This window comes from Macaca thibetana, chromosome 18 (genome assembly GCF_024542745.1).
Source record: "Macaca thibetana thibetana isolate TM-01 chromosome 18, ASM2454274v1, whole genome shotgun sequence".
NCBI classification, from domain to species: Eukaryota; Metazoa; Chordata; class Mammalia; order Primates; family Cercopithecidae; genus Macaca; species Macaca thibetana.
In genome coordinates this window covers 68,223,149-68,236,720 of record NC_065595.1, presented here as the reverse complement: position 1 = coordinate 68,236,720, position 13,572 = coordinate 68,223,149, and the positions used below count along the sequence as shown (strand labels likewise).

Below are 13,572 nucleotides of genomic sequence, written 5' to 3'. Positions count from 1 at the left end.
TCGACACTCTCAGGCTCTCATATAAATGGAATCATACAGTATTTTTCTTTTTATAACTGGCTTATTGCTCTTAGCATAGTATCTTCAAGGTTCAACTATGGTGTAACCTGTGTCTGAATTTCCTTCCTTTTTGAGGGCAAATCATATTCTCTTGTGTGGACACATCGTATTCTGTTTATCCATCCATTCACCCATTGATAAACCCCAGAGCTGCTTCCGCCTTCTGGCTACTGTGAACAAAGCTGCTATGAACATGGGTGTGCAAATATCTGTTTGAGTTTCTGCTTTCAGTTCTCTTGGGTATGTACTCAGAAGTTAGATTGCTGGATCATATGGTAATTCTATGTTTAATTTTTTAAGGAATTGCCATACTGTTTCCCACAGCAGCTAGACCAGTTTACATTCCCATCAGTGATATATAAGGGCTCCCATTTCTTAATATTCTCACCAAAACTTGTTATTTTCTGTCTGCTTGATTTTTAGAGACAGCATCTCCCTCTGTCACCCAGGCTGGAGTACAGTGGTGTGATAATAGCTCACCACAGCCTCGAACTCCCGGGCTTAAGTAATCCTCCTACTTCAGCCTCCCAAGTAGGTGGAACTATAGGCACACACCACCATGCTCAGCTAATTTTTAATTCTTTTTTTTTGTAGAGACAGGGCCTTCCTGTGTTGCTCAAGCTGGTCTCGAACTCGTGGCCACAAGCCATCCTCCTGCTTATCTTCCCAAAGTGCTGAGATTACAACTGTGAGCCACTGCATCCAGCCTCTGCTTTTTTGATTATGGACATCCCAATGGATATGAAGTGAATTTTTTCTTTTAAAATTCTGTGGTGTTTCTACATTTCTGAGCAAAGCTGGGAAGTTAGGGTCAGGAAAGCTGTGGCTCTCTGGACCCCAGCTGCCCATTAGAGAGGCTCTCCTTGCATCCACTTTAGACTTTAGACTGGTTGTAGCTTCCAGTTTTCATCTTTGCCAGAACAACCTTCTTAGTCATTGTGTGAGCCATGGCAGCTGTTCATGCAGTAGATTCCGGATAAAAGATAGATGCTCTATTCTCAGAAAATGAATTTGAAAATCAAATTCATCTATATTTATATTTCAGTAGAACCAATGGTATCAACCCCTCTATTTCAGAAGCTCTTGCTGGCCTTAATCCTCCTGCAAGGGTATATGATTTACACAACCCATTTCTTTCTACATTCATTTCAAATTTAAATGAATATACTAAATGCCTACTTTGAGCCAAGCACTATGCTAGATGCTGCTGTATATATTATCTCAAGGAATTCTCTCATTAAAGGATGATTATTCTCATCTATAAGAGAGGAAAATGAGATTCAAGTCTGTTGTTTCTCAGAATATGAGCGCCTACATCAGAATTCTTTGGGAAGTGTGTATTACGAATCGGGCACCAGGACCATCTCAGATTTTCACAGGTGCCCCAGTAACTCTTGTGCACTTGGAAGTGTGAGACTTATGGCTCAACTGGTAAGTGGGGGCTGGACTGAAGCCCTGGTCCTTTCCAGAGCCTCCTCCCTTGATGTGGGGTGCTGCTAGCAGCGCTTGATGGGGTAAGGGGTTGTTGACAGATGCTGAGAAAAGCAGCTGCTCTGCAAGGGCAGGAGAGGACACCGCTGAGATGCTGCCACAGAGAAAACTGCATGGCGAGGGGGCTGGGATCAGAGCCAGGCAATCTCAGGGTGGTGGGGACGTTGGAACTGCTGTTGCAGCCATGAAGTTTCATGGAAGAGCATTGATGGGTGGAGCTTGGGAGGGTCTCGGGGTGAGAGTTCGAGCAGGCAGTCTTGCTGCACCGTCAGAGGACGGTGGTGTCCCAGCTCCCAGCCTGTACACGTCCCTCTGGAGAGAAAGCTTCTCTTCCATAGGTTGTAACTTACCCTTCCTGGGTGAATATTTGCAGATTTGTTTTCTTTTCTTAATTCAATGCCTCCCTAATACATAACACTCAGGGTACTTGTAGTGTGCACATGCCCTGCTGCTCAGTCAGGTAGATTTTTCTAGGTTTCTGGGAAGGGTTAGACCCAAATAGGCTGAGCAACCCCTGCCTAGCAACCCACACTCATGTGCTAGGTGGAGCCCCTGAGTGCTGCATGCAGTTCCATGATTGCATCTGAAAACAGGCCTGGAATTGATGATGGTGCCAGAGGGAGCTGGAATATCAATCATGTTCATTAACAGGAAGCTGGGATCCTAATTTTCAAAATATTGTTATTGTGATAAAACATATATCACATAAAATTTACTATTTTGACCATTTTTAAGTGCACAGTTCAACAGCATTAGGAACATTTACATTGTCACATGACCATCACCACTAGCCATTTCTAGAACTTCTTCATCATCCCAAACCGAAACTTTATACTCATTAGACAGTAATTCCTATTCCTTTCTTCCCCTACCCACTGGTAACCACCATTCTACTGTCTGTCTCTATGTATCTGACTACTCGATGGACCTCTTCTAAGTGAAATCAAATAAGAGTTGTCCTTTGGTGTCTGGCTTAATTCATTTAATATAAAGTCTTCAAAGTTCATCCATGTCATAGCATGTATCACAATTTCATTTCTTCCTGAGGCCAAACAATATTCTGTTGTATGGATAAATCACATTTTGTTTATCCATGTATCCATCAGTGGGCATTTGGGTTGTTCCTACCTTTTGGTTATTGTGAATAATGCTGCTATGAACATTGGTTTGCAAGTATCTGTTTGAGTTTTTGTTCCCTTTCTTTTTTTAAAAATTTCTTATTTATTTATTATTATTTTTGAGATAGGATCTCACTCTGTTGCCCAGGCTGGAGTGTAGTGGTGGGATCATAGCTGACTGTAGCCTTGAACTCCTAGGCTCAAATGACCCTCACGCCTCAGCCTCCCAAGTAGCAGACACTACAGGTGCATGCCACCATGTCAGACTCCTGCTTTCAATTTTTTTTTTTTTGAAACGGAGTCTTACTCTGTCTCCCAGGCTTATCCCAACTCAGGAATCACAGAAGCAGATTTTGAATAATGAGTGGGATGTTGATTTGTGGAGAGTAAGGGAAAAAGGAACTCCACATAGAAGAAATAGCAAAGCAAAGAGAAAGAGTCATAAAAGTGAATAGCATTGCCGGTAACCACAAGTGAGATGGTGTGGCCAGTGTAGGTTTCACTGGTCAACGTCATGAGAAAACCAACAAGGTGGTTTGGGACTATGTCATGGAAAGTTTTGAACCTGAAGCTAAGGAAATCTTAATATTTTAAATTAATAATCTGCACCTTTTATTTCCAAATTATATTGAAAGTTAGGGGATTTACTTATATTTAAATACAATTTAACAATTGTAGAGTGCATTGTCATAAAAGTTTAAGCCTGATGCTTTTTACTTGGGTAAAAATGATATTTAAATGACAGTAAGAAATTTTTAAAAACCTTTCTTACATAGTCATCTATCCACAGTGAGTCTCTCTGTGTGTATGTATGTGTGTGGTATGTGTGTGCAGTGTCTGTATGTGCCTATCTGTGGGGGGCATGCAGTGTGCATGTGTCCGATGTCCATGTCTGCATGTGTGGTGTGGTGTATGTGTGTGTAGTCTGTGTGTGTGTGTATGGTATAATGTAATGTGTGTGTCTGTGTGTGTGTGGTAGGTGGGTGTTCAATGTCTGTGTGTGTGGTGTGTGTGTGGTGTGTGTGTGGTGTCTGTGTGTGGTATGGTGTGGGGTATGTGTCTGGTATTTGTGTGTCTGTCTCCGAAGGGTGTGTGTATGTGATGTGTGTGTGCTCTGTGTGGGTTTGGTGTCTGTACATTCCTGTGTGTGGTGTATCGTGTGTGTGAGTGTTTGTGTGTGTGTGTGTGGCAGCTATGGGAAGGTGTCCCTCAGATCTCCAACTGCAGGGAGTGTGACCGGGCAGCCCAGCTGCTGTGCTCTGAGATGCATTGCTACATCCACTCCAAGACCCTCCTTCCTGGACGGAGGGCTGCAGGTCACTAAGGCAGCCTTCCCTCGCAGTCTGATGGGCAAGCTTGGCTCAAGGATTGGGCAACAGCCTTGTTGAGCTCCTGAGCACTGCAGAGCAGCCTGGAGCTTCTGTCTGAACTTCCTCCCTCCCTTCTCCTTCACTCATGGCCCAGGCTTGCCTTGCAGCCTGATGGCTCTTCCTGTCTCCTCGGCTCCCTCCTCACTGCCTCTCACAGGCCTTTCCCCTAATGAATTTCTGGCACAATCAATCCTGTCGTGGCATCTGCTTCTGGGAGGACCCAGAAGACACAGTGGGGACAGGAATGGGTTGAGAAAGTAGGCACGGAGCTGGGATGTGGAACTGGCCCACCCGCCCTAGCAGGTGGAGAGGTTGCGTCCTGGCTGGGAGCTGGGTCACTTCGAGTCCCTGGCCTAAGGCTCCAGATTTGACCAGTAGTGGCCTGGCAAATGTTCTGGGAGGGGACAATGCGGCGCGTGCCATGATGCAGGCGTTTTAAGAATACGGGTGGAAAATGCCTACAAAAAAAGGCAGAGTGCGCTGGATGTCACTCAGCTGTTTTGATGCACACAGAGGAAAGAGAGACAAAGGCCTGTTCATGCAGGGCCCTGTGACCGCTGACAAAGAGGCCTCCAGCTCCTGCAGAGGAAGCACAGACGCACAGCTGAGACGCAGGCTGAGGACCTGATTGTTAGAGTCATGGAGCTCCAGAGAGGTTTAAATGCTCGGCCAAGGCAGGTCTGTTATGCAAAGGTCAGGGCCCTTGTGGGGAAAAGCTAGGATCCTAAATATGGGACAGGGCTATGTAGGTGCTGGCTGCCAGATCGCCCCTGAAGATCTGGACTCCGCACTCTGCTCAACCCCTTGGGCTTGTGGAGGTGGCCCACCCCTCCCTAGGAAGGCCTAGCCTTCCCACTAAGCTGGCAGATGCTGGCAGGTTCCCCGCACCCACCAAGGCAGCAAGTGCCCGCTGAGGAGCCATGCCTGCCCTCCTCCTGACTTCAGGGAAGTGTATTAGCAAAGACATTCAGTGCCAGAAGAGAAGGTGAAGGAATGGAGTCTGACCATTAGACCTGCTCCTGCGTTAGACAATGCTGGGAGCAATCCTTCACTACCTGCTCCATTAAATTCTTGCTCTTGGAAGATAACACTGTGAAGCAATTAAAGTGGCTTCTTATGAAAACTAACAGCTTGCTCATAAAGGCTCACTTCAACACCCTCATCTCAGCGGGGCACAGTGACTCACACCTGTAGTATCAGCACTTTGGGAGGCCGGGATGGGAGGACTATTTGAGGCCAGGAGTTCAAGACCAGCCTGGGCAACTTAGTGAGAACCCATCTCTACAAAAATAAAAACTAAAAAATTAGCTGGATGTGGTGCCACGCCCATAATCCTAGCTACTCAGTAGACAGAGGCAGAAAGATAGCATGAGCCCAGAAGTTTGAGTCTGCAGTGGGCTCTGATGGCACCACTGTATTCCAGCCTAAGTGAGAGAGTGAGACTCTGTTTCAAAACAAAACAAAACGAAAGACCCTCACCGCCTTGTGTTCACCTCTTCAAGCCTATTATATCTTAATTTTGCCCAATCTCATCTCGTTTCTTGCCAAGCATGTCTCAAAATCACATAATCTGGGCCGTAACACCCTCCAACACCCTTTCCTAATTTCTCTGTTTTGAGATACTTCTAAAACTCTGACACTGTAGTATTCTCCCTTACTGCTATAGGTCTCATATACTCAGATTTGCTTGATCAACAGATTTTTCTGGTGGTCCCTTTGGAAAAACAATAACGAACACAAAATATACATAGATCATAGTAATATAGAATAAATGTAACATACTAGCCATTCTCACTACAGTGCTGACCTATTCTACCCATGGTGTGTCTGGCCTGAGTCAGTTCTGATCCGCCCACTTTCTCAACAGGGAAAAGGTAACACACATTTCAGAAATGCATATCAGTCTGAGAACGGAATCTAATCCTGAAATATATAAATGAACGCTCTTCACATTTCAGGTTTAAAGAAACAGTATTTGCCTCACCCGAAGGAGGAAATAATGATTTTTTTCCTCCTGTAAGGGTTCTTGGTTAACTCTACCCTGTTTGTTTTACTTAAAATGTTACATACTTTGCATTTATTCAGTTGATTAAGATTTATCTTGCTTAGTTAATGACTAACTTCTGGCTGGCCTTTTTAGGTTGTGAAATAGTTGTCAGGTCTGTGTTTGCATATATTAGAGATATAAAGAACAGTATCTAGTACACCTAGGCTATTTGAGCACTTAGAGCAAAGATCAGATTTTGACAGGAATGCCCCTGTTAATGGATCCAGAGTTTGGCCCCACTAACAAGAGGCTTCATTGTTCGAATTGGTCATTTGGGAATTATTGTAATTATTCTGACAAATGAAGAAAACAAACCTATCAAAAGACTTTATTTATTTGTTGCTGTTATTTATGATTTTAAAATGTGTTTCTATGTGTTTTAAAATATGTTCATACTATAATAGGTATGAAAACAGACATAATAACTTTTCCCACATACTGCTCCTGTCTCAAATACAAATTCTGCACAAACATATGCAAATTATGCACAAATTCTACCCCCTGCTCTGTAGATACTCCTTGAAAATTGAGTACAGATCCAGGGTTCACAAATCTGGTTTTCGTTCCTCTTAGTTTCCTTTATAATTTCTAGTCTCAGGCCAGGCACGGTGGCTCATGCCTGTAATCCCAGCACTTTGGGAGGCCGAGGCAAGAGGATCACTTTAGGCCAGGAGTTTGAGACCAGCCCGGGCAACATGATGAAACCCCATATCTAGCAAAAATACAAAAATTAGCGAGGTGTGGTGGTGTGCACCTGTAATCCCAGCTACTTGGGTGACTGAGGCATGAGAATTGCTTGAGCCTGGGAGGCAGAGGTTGAAGTGAGCCGAGGTCAAGCCATTGCACTCCAGCTTGGGCGACAGAGTGAGACTCTGTCTCAAAAAAAAGAAAAAAGAGAAACAATGTCTAGTCTTGTCATCATTTCTAATAAGAAATGTGTCCTGAGCATTTGCCATTCATTATTTGCTGCCTCCATCCCAGAGAGTCTGTAATGCAGTTCTCTGGTCCTAGTTCTCATTGCACATGAGATGGAAATTGTAGTTCAAAAGAGTAGGTGACTAGTGCCGGCTGAGTAGCCGGTCGATAAGGGTCTTAGTGCTAATTGCTAACCCTTGAGCTTTGAATATTTGTCTCTTTCCTGATGACCCAAGGCTTTCTGCCAAGTAGCTAATCTGTAAACATATGCTTAAATATACTCAAGGCGTTCCTATTATTAAAGCACTATTTTGATTGTACTCTTGATTCCCTGATCAAAACTTTCCATTGACTACTGAGAAAAGTCCAAAGCACTCAAGCTGAAATTTCCAGCTTTCTAAAGTCAGATCTCTATTTGCCTTTCCAACCTTATCTTCTGCTATTCTCCTGTGCACTCCAGAAATTTCAATCAAAAAGAGCTACTCAATACTCCCTGCAGTGCTGGCATTGCTCTGCCTAACCCTTGCTTATCTCTTTCAATATTTCAGCGCCATCCTCCCTCCCCTGAGAGGCCCGGTCAGGTGAAATGTTTAGGAAGAACCAGCCTGTGGTAAGGTGAGAACAGGGAAGGGGGTGGATCTGCGCTTCAGTTGCGATGGGATAATTAACATAAAAATGCATCACTCTTGAAGATCTTTCTCTACTTCTCTCATGCTCCTGTTTTCTTACTTTCAGTTAACATCGCTTTTTTTTTTTTTTTTTTTGAAATTGAGACAGTCTCACTTTGTCACCCAGGCTGGAGTGCAGTGGCACAATCTCAACTCACTGTAACCTCCACCTCCCAGGTTCAAGCTATCCTAGTGCCTCAGCCTCCTGAGTAGTTGGGATTACAGGCGTCTGCCACCACGCCCGGCTAATTTTTGTATTTTAAGTAGAGATGGGGTTTCGTCATGTTGGCCAGGGTAGTCTTGAACTCCTGGCCTCGAACCATCCATCCACCTTGGCCTCCCAAAGTGCTAGGATTACAGGTGTGAGCCATCATGCCCAGCCTGGTTAACATCTTTTTATCATGATTTTCACAAGGGTCGTGTAAGCATACCTTCAAAACGGATGGGGTGTGCTCAGGGAGAGTGCCTGCTCCTCTCACTGCAGCGCCACCTGCTGTGTTCAGCCTGCTTTGTCTCTGCTCATGGATGGCTCACCCTTCTCAGTTCCAGCTCCTGCCCCCACTGGATTCCCATGAACTTCCTTTGTAACCAGTGGTACGGTAATGAGGTCCTTCACACATGCAAATATTCTCTAAGTATTTCGGTTCCTCCCTCACCTGTTGTTTGGGAGCTGGGATTCTGCTTTATAATCATCTGTACCTCTTCATCTCCTAGCACAGGGCTTTGCCTGTGGTACATGGCATTGAACCCATCAAATAAAAGCAACCAAAGAGCAAAATATTTTTGCAATCTGAAGAATATATTTACAATGAGAAACATCACTTGTAGCTGCCTGTAGTATATGGCAAACACTGTTGAAACAGAGCCACATGTATGGATGGTCGAAATGTTTTCCTGTTTGTTCACCCTGTCTCCATTTTTACCTAAGTATGGAAGAAGGCAGGTGTCCGCTTTGGTCCCATTTCATCTGGGCAGTGGTAGAAGTGGCCTGTAATTCATGCAGTAGGTTGCTTTGTCTGTAAAGCGCCAAAGAATTGATATCACTTGTTGTTGTTGTTTTTAATTAATGAGTTGACTTCAGCAAACCGTGGTTTGGGTATCTCAAAACAGCTTGAATCTGACCAAAGAGAAAGACTCACAGAAAAACAAAGAAATTTCATGTAGTGTATGAGGTTTCATCTTTGAGCAGGAAGTTCCCAAGATTTCAAGGCAGAAGCACAGAAGAGTAGGTGTAGAAACGTCAGCAGCACCAAATTCTTATCCTCATTCTGACCCCAAAACTCTTGGGTCTTCATGAGAGGAGTCTTTTCTTTCGTTGAGTCTCTTCTTTGCACAGGCAGTTGCTAGGAGGTCACTTTCTTCTGTCTCCTTTGCCCTCGAAAGGATGTTTTAGGAGGCCACGTCATGATAACCCGGTCCTCCTGAAGAACAGGTCAGAACAACATTAAATGGTTTATTTGCTTCCTGAACCTATGTTTGTTGCCTTCCAAGGCACTGGAAAACCAAAGGTTGCCTTTCTGCTGCTGTGAGAAATTATTCTGTTTAGAATATTTGATCACACACCCAAACAGGTGCCAAATGGAAAATATCATGCTAGATGTCAACCCAGGCAGCAGAAAGTTGGCCAGGACACTACATCTCTGAATTTAAATGGTCCAGAACTTCACATTTTTCCTGAATGGTCTTCTTATGCCAACTCTTCAGAGATCATAGAATCCTAGAGTGCTGAGCAAACAGATATCCTGCAGCTCACTGCATTCATCTTTCAGAAATCCAAACAGGTGAGATGATGTCTCTAGCAATTAATACCCAGTGGCAGATCCAGTTCTAGAAGAAACCTAGGAGAATCCAGGTGTTCTACCTGCAAACTGTGACCAAAAAAGTGATCTCTACTCATATGCTTTGTGTTATTTCAGAGCCTAGGATGGAGACATTTTATTTCAGAAGTGATGACCCACTCCTAGCCAATTTCAGCAGATAACATGGAACAAGCTAAATCTGTTGCAGAAAAATAGATAGTATTTGTCAAATACAGAAAGGGGGGTGTTGAATATGCATTAGGTCAGACTCCAAATTTTTCTCCCCAAACGGTTGGTTGAGAACAGTCACATGTTTTATAGTCATGTATCCCAGAACTGTCTGTTACAGCAACACCTTCAGATTCCTCACAGGCTGGATGTGGAGGCTCAGGGCTGTAATCCCAGCACTTTGGGAGACTGAGGCAGGAGGATTGCTTGAGCCCAGGAGTTTGAGACCAACCTGGGTAACATAGCAAGACTCCATCTCTACAAAAAAACTGAAAAATTAGCCAAGCACGGTGGTGTTCACCTGTAGTCTCAGCTACTCAGGAGGGTGAGGTGGGACAATCATTTGAGCCTGGAAGGTCGAGGCTGCAGTGAGGAGTGATCACACCGCTGCACTCCAGCCTGGGCAACAGAGCAAGACCCTGTCTCCAAAAAAACAAAAATGAAAACAACAACAAAAAACACTCCTTGCCTATCTTTAAGAGATTAACTACATGAGCAGGCTTTCATGAGCAGCTGAATTTTTACCCTGGATGCATTGTGAGCAAGCTTCTTGGAGTCTGGTGAGCCTTTTGACTGTAAACAAAAAAAAAAAAAAATTTTTTTTAAATAAATAACTGAGGCAAGTCTCAATCATTTTTAGAGGTTTATTTTGCCAAAGTTGAAGACATGCCTGAGGGAAAAAAAGGGTAAAAACCACAGGAAACATTTGTGTTCTGTGATTTTTTCCCAAAGAGGGTCTGGGGACTTCAATATTCAAAGAGAAAAAGAGCAGGCAGTAGGGGAAAAAGGAAGGAGGAAAAGAAAGGAAAGGGTAGATAAAAGAGGCAAACAATTGCATTCCTTTGAGTCTTTTGATCAGTGAAGACACTTTTTTCATGTAAGGAGGGAGGAGAGGAATAGTCAATTATGCGTTTGTCTTGGGCTCAGTGAATCTCCATTTTTACATAAGGTAAAATAAACATAGGAAGTAGAGGAAGCAGTTAGATATGCATTCATCTCAGTTGAGCAGAGAAATGATGACTTTTAGTTCTTGGTTTTCGTTCCCTCTCTGCAGAAGACTAGCTGTTAATTTATTAACACATTGTAGGGTGAAATTCAACAGAACTGTCTTAGGGTAAAAATCTTGGGGCTCACAAGAGATTTCCTTGTGAGGAAATTGTGAGGGAAGAACGTAGCCTTTTATCTTGTAGCTATCTATTTAGGAACAAAGTGGAAGGCAGGTTGGCCTGACCCAGTTCCCAGCTTAATGTTTCCCTTTGGCTTAGCAAGTTTGGGGTCCCGAGATTTTATTTTCCTTTCAGATGCCACAGGAAACGTAACAACTGTAGAAGCGAGATTTCTGAGCTGGGCCTCTCAAGACCCATTTGACTACAAGGTCAGAGAGAGAATGCTGGTCCTCATAGGCCTGTCCTGAGTCTGCTCTGGACACCTGGAGGCCACAGCTGCAAGAGGGAGGGTGAGGTCAGTGACCAGAAGGAAGGTATCACTAGGGAAAGAGCATGGAACCCTCAATTCCAACTGTAACCCTTACCAGCCCTGTTATGAACTGGAAGCTTGTGTCCCCTGGAAATTCATATGTTGAAATTCTAACCCCCAACGTGATGGTCTTAGGAGAGGCATTTGGGGGTAAGTAGGTCATGAAGGTGGAGCCCTCACAAATGAGATTAACACCCTTGTAAGAAGAGATACGAGAGCTTGCTCACTCTTTCAGCTCTTCACCACGTGAAAATGCAATGAGAAGGCATCACCCACAAACCCAAAAGTGGCCTGGAAAGTCCAAGATCAAGAGGTTGGAATATCTGGAATCTGGTGAGGGCTGCTTCCTGGCCATCCCTGGATGTTATTTCCTTAGGCCCCTAGTCTACTAGTGGTACCCTGACCCCTTCACTCGGGCACCCCAAGTAGCCTTGCCATCACCTGGTCCTCAGTAAAACCCCTATCCCCAAGTTCAGTTAGGTGTTAGAAAAGAAAGATGTCTGATTGAGTGGGTCCACACTCAATAGCTATTAGCTTCAGAGTCCTCTGGGAAATATGCATGTTTTGAAAAAAAGGAGCTCAATAACCAAGATGAATCGCAAATCAGTTGAATTTCAGACAAGATAAAAAGTTCAAAAGGGAGTGTTCTGAGAAGCCATGATGGGCCAGGAGTGATGGTTTATGCTTATAATTCTAGGACTTTGGGAGGTCCACATGGGAGGTCTACTTAAGGCCAGGAGTTCAAGACCAGCCTGGGCAACATAATGAGATCCCCATCTCTATAAAAATTTAAAAATTTGGGTATGGTGGCTTGTGCCTGTAATCCTAGCACTTGGAGAGGCTGAGCCAGGCAGATCACGAGGTCAGGAGATTGAGACCATCCTGGTTAATACGGTGAAACCCCATCTGCACTAAAAATACAAAAAAATTAGCTGGGTGTGGTGGTGGGCGCCTGTAGTCCCAGCTACTCGGGAGGCTGAGGCAGGAGAATGGCATGAACCTGGGAGGCAGAGCTTGCAGTGAGCCGAGATCGTGCCACTGCACTCCAGGCTGGGCGATAGAGCAAGACTCCGTCTCAAAACAAAACAAAACAAAAATCTAGAAATTTAAAAACAATTAGTCAGGCATGATGGTGCACATCTGTGATCCTAGCTACCCAGGAGTCTGAGTCAGGAAGATCACTTGAGCCCAAGAGTTTGAGGCTGCAGTGAGCTATGATCATGCCATGGCTGGAGCTATGATCACTCCAGCCTGGGCAACAGAGCCAAACCCTATCTCAAAAAAAAAAAAAAAAAAAAAAAAAAAAAAGAAAGAAAGAAAAGAAAAAAACCTACAAAAACAGAGGAACCATCACGACAGTTTCACTTGCGTCCATGTGAAGAGACTGCCAAAGAGGCTTTCTGTGAGCAACAAGACTGTTCATTTCACCTGGGTGCAGACGGGCTGAGTCCGAAAAGAGAGTCAGTGAAGGGAGATGGGTTAGGGCCGTTTTATAGGATTTGGGTAGGTAAAGGAAAATTACAGTCAAGGGGGTTGTTCTCTGGCTGGCAGGGGCAGGGGTCACAAGGTGCTTAGTCGGGGAGCTTTTGAGCCAGGATGAGCCAGAAGGAATTTCACAAGATAATGTCATCAGTTAAGGCAGGGACTGGCCATTTTCACTTTTGTGATTCTTCAGTTACTTCAGGCCATCTGGATGTACATGTGGAGGTCATGGGGGATATGATGGCTTAGCTTGGGCTCAGAGGCCTGACAGACAGCAGATCCAGTCCTGCCTCAGAGCCTAGAATATGTCATCAATCAGAATATTCTTGCTTTTCACATAGTCCTCTTCTTCTCATCCTTTTCTGAACACTGCATCACCCACCCCGCTTTGATTGCCAGGGCTCTGGCAGGTATAGTAAGAGGGTGCTTGCTGAGCCCTTTGATGGCAGGGGTCATACGTAATTCCTGGATTTGCATTTCAGGGACTGTCCAGTCTGTTTTCCTCTGGGCAGTCATTCCTCTGGGCAATCATTCTCCATCTTTTAGGAGACAGATATTCCAAGTGATGTAATTGCTTGAGTATGGGTGGTCAAGGTCTCAAACCTCACCTTTTCCATCCTGAGATATGGTGTCTTCTGATTTTGAGGGCAATTAATGTACTTTATATGCATCTATATCCATCACAAGGTCTAGAATTTAGTACAGGCTCAAGTAAGTGAATGAAATACTAAAATCTGATAGATATTACTAGTGCTCCTCTCCATCAGGCACATGAAAGACTATATGTCAAACCTCCCTGCCATTAAATGGGGTCATTTGAGTAGTCCTGGCCAATGGACTGCAAGAAGTGATATGTGGCCCTGTTGGTCTGAACTATAGATGTGAGCTGTCTGTGCAGGCTTTTCTCTTGCCTAGGCC

General features: G+C 44.3%; 1 protein-coding gene and 1 long non-coding RNA gene across 2 annotated transcripts in view; one reads left to right on the top strand and one right to left on the bottom strand.

Annotated features, from left to right (window-relative positions):
• The window catches only part of NDUFV2 (NADH:ubiquinone oxidoreductase core subunit V2), a 335,006-nt gene that overhangs the window by 151,644 nt on the left and 169,790 nt on the right, over positions 1 to 13,572 (bottom strand). The gene's annotated exons all lie outside the window — the stretch shown is intronic.
• Positions 7,555 to 13,572, top strand: part of LOC126941139 (uncharacterized) — an 82,236-nt gene continuing 76,218 nt past the window's right edge. Inside the window, exon 1 of the long non-coding RNA XR_007721092.1 lies at positions 7,555 to 7,616. This is a non-coding gene — a long non-coding RNA (uncharacterized LOC126941139). The remainder of the gene's footprint in view (positions 7,617 to 13,572) is intronic.